The sequence below is a fragment of the Limulus polyphemus genome, unplaced genomic scaffold (genome assembly GCF_000517525.1).
Source record: "Limulus polyphemus unplaced genomic scaffold, Limulus_polyphemus-2.1.2 Scaffold136, whole genome shotgun sequence".
In the NCBI taxonomy this organism is placed as follows: domain Eukaryota; kingdom Metazoa; phylum Arthropoda; class Merostomata; order Xiphosura; family Limulidae; genus Limulus; species Limulus polyphemus.
The window spans coordinates 847,742-850,956 of record NW_013665746.1 but is presented as its reverse complement, the minus strand read 5'-3'; the positions used below and the strand labels follow the sequence as shown (position 1 = coordinate 850,956).

At 30.5% G+C, this 3,215-nt stretch overlaps 1 long non-coding RNA gene across 1 annotated transcript in view; it reads right to left on the bottom strand.

Moving 5' to 3' along the window:
- The window catches only part of LOC111083162, a 4,825-nt gene extending 2,796 nt beyond the window's left edge, over positions 1-2,029 (bottom strand). Inside the window, exons 1-2 of the long non-coding RNA XR_002608839.1 lie at positions 1,944-2,029; positions 1,194-1,318 (exon numbers count right to left, since the gene is read on the bottom strand). This is a non-coding gene — a long non-coding RNA (uncharacterized LOC111083162). The remainder of the gene's footprint in view (positions 1-1,193; positions 1,319-1,943) is intronic.
- Positions 2,030-3,215: the final 1,186 nt, after the last annotated feature.

The following is a 3,215-nucleotide window of genomic DNA, read 5'->3' as shown; positions in this document are numbered from 1 at the left end:
CTAGTTTTAATCAAGAAGGGACTTGTATCGCTGAAGTCACTTGGAAAGAATTTTTACCGGAAATTATCAAACAAGCAGATAAGCAACACCACCATATGTTCTTAAAGTACCACTAACATTCATAAACTATTTCTCAGCATTCTTTTTGGATCGATCATCAACTACTGAAGAGTCTTTTTTTACTACGGAAAACCAACTACTGCTTATTATTTAATTTGAATATTTTGCTGAAAATCAGTAATATTCTTCATTACTGTTAGATACACAAATATTAGTCCAGACTTGGTAGGCCCAAACATATAGGCGTTAAGAGAGACAGAATAACACAGCTATAGCGATATTTCCAGAGTATGTTTATTACGATGTCTATAACAAAAAACTGATTTTAATGGAAATATTCAACCGGAAGGTATATTTTGTTAGAAAAATACTTTATCATTTACCTAACTAGAAGTTATAGTAATTCATCTAGCATTTAATTTAAATAGTAAAGTGGTTATTATAATTAATAACTGATCTAAGATTACATATACTTTTGTGTGGATCATTTATTACTTAACGTAGTGAAGTTAAATATTTCAAATTGATGCCAATATATATGGTGAGTCATAAGTAATGCTTATTCTGAAATTTAATTAGAAGTTGCCTGGTTTACGTTTATAACGATTGTGCAATTTTCTGCTCAAGAAAATTTGAATAAATATTATTTGGAATGTTTAACCTACAAAGAGTTTAACGAAATGTAAGGAAAACAAGGAAACAGGAAATAAAAGCTGAATTGAAGTGCACGAGTGTTTGAGACTATCTATCTATAATATGTGCACGGTTTCTAAGAAAAGGTACATGCATTTTATCTCTCAAATCTTGTTACTATGAATTTAAGCGGAGATTGATATAAAAGAAATATTTTTCCAGTATCAAATGCTAAAAAGGTGAGTGGAAATTTTTTCTAGGTGTAAAAACATGTTTTGGACGATACCTCAAAGGAAATAATATAAAATCTATGTGACCTCAGAAGTCTTATCTTGATTTATTATACATTCAATTACAAAATATGAAAAGAAGTATTGGCCATATGGTGTACTATGACAGTTACTGTGTACCTAAACGTACCGAATACGACACAGGCCTGGGAAATATTTCGATGAATTCAGAATTCTTTTAGATAAATATGATAACATTTTGTAACTTACGAAAAACAGAATATTTCAAACAGAACAGTTCTCCAAGTGGCTCAGCGGTAATCTCGAGAAGCTATAACGCTCAAATTCGGGGTTCTATATACGCTGGAATGACAGATTATTGTGCAACTTTGGAACTGAAAGAAACAAAAGCATTAGAATTCAGTGTCCGATTCCAGATGCGGATACATCACAATTCATTGACTAACTTTACGTTTTAAGAAAAAAACAACAGTCAAATAGTACTAGATGGATTAACGACTTAAGTACAAAGTTCTCACAGCTATTCCATAAGTCTTATTCGTGATTTAATGTGATGGGTACAATCTCAAACCATCTATCATTTCTAACTTATAAAAATAACATGCTTTTTCCTGAGCACCTAATATCCATTATCTAAAATATTTACTTAATTTTACTGAACATTTTTAGCTATGTTCCATGAGTACTTAGTTAATTTTACAAAATTATTTTGAGCAAGGTGTTTGATAATATTCTTGTTATGCAATTGATGCTTCCGTTTAAAATATCAGACAGACTGGTCATTAGCCAATGAAACTCTCTAATTCCTTCTTGGTGAAAGATATGAGTTTTCAAAATTATTTACGAATGAAATGAACAAATTCTTATAAACAGTATTTTCGAAATAATTAGGCCCGTTTTGGTAGATTGAGAAAAACTAGTTGGTGTATAAGTTTGATGTAAGTTTTAGATTCCATTGTATGATCTCATGTATTGTGAAAACGGTAGAAGTAAACTTACCCATGTTTCGTGATCATCAAGTATATCTTTATGGTTATTTTCCAAAATGTGCACAATTAAAGACAATGATCTCACACATGAATGAATTCAGAAGTACGAAGTTTTCCAAATAGTACAAACTGCTGAGTACACCACAGCATTGCAGGAAGAATTGTGACATCAGCTTGAACAGTTCCTCAACTCATTCTTGTAAGATACTATACTCAATACACCACAGCATTGCAGGAAGAATTGTGACATCAGCTTGAACAGTTCCTCAACTCGTTCTTGTAAGATACTTCCAAAGGCCATTGTGGGAGCTGCTGTTCATAGTAGTTTTGAATGTATTATTATTATTGGCCTGAGTTTATATACTAAACACTACTGTGTAAAAGTATAGGCGTTTATTGACCTTCAGAGCTTGGTACAGACATATATAATTATATAAAGTTACTTTATAGTACGGAAAAAAAACAAAAAAAACAACAAACAAACCCTAGTTCATGATATGCTGCCATCTAGCGACGTAAAATATAAAATGTATTTAAAAAACTAAATGAAACGTGAAGAAGATGGAAAATGATGAAATCAACAGATGAGACAAAGAGAATGAAAAGTAGAGATGCTCAGGAAAAAGAGAATCAATTAAGTATATAACGACAAGAATTAAAATAGAGGTGCATATAAAGAGAAAAATATGATAGAAAATATAATTTAAAATGTTACTACTTATCACAATAACTTTCATTTTTTATTTAATAATCTGAATTATATTGATACAAGTTATACTGGACAAATATTTTACATATGCAGAACATTTAGGTCTATATGTTTAACAAACTGGGATGAATAAAGTGTAGTGTTTACAAATAATCATTTTCACATAGCTCAGTAAACAGAAACTGCCTTAGAATCAAAACACTAGATGGAGCCAAATTGACTTTCTTTAAATAAAATAAAAATATCTGTGTGTAAAACAATAAGTAAATGATATTGTGTTATTAATACTTACCATAATTCTGATTAGTAAATATCTTAAAATACAATTGATAATACTTGCTATTCACTTAATTCATTCGGTTAATACAATAACAGTTGTTGATCACGAAATTGATGGTATGAGTAGCTCTCAGACCATTACTATGTCTGTCATTTCCCAGCTGGCCTGATATTGGGCGAAAGGTCTCATCGGACTGGATGTGGAAGATGTAGTGTGGTTGCCATATTATTACATATTTTTCTTTATTTTTACTCATAAGTTTTTGGAATTATACATAAGGAGGGTATACCATT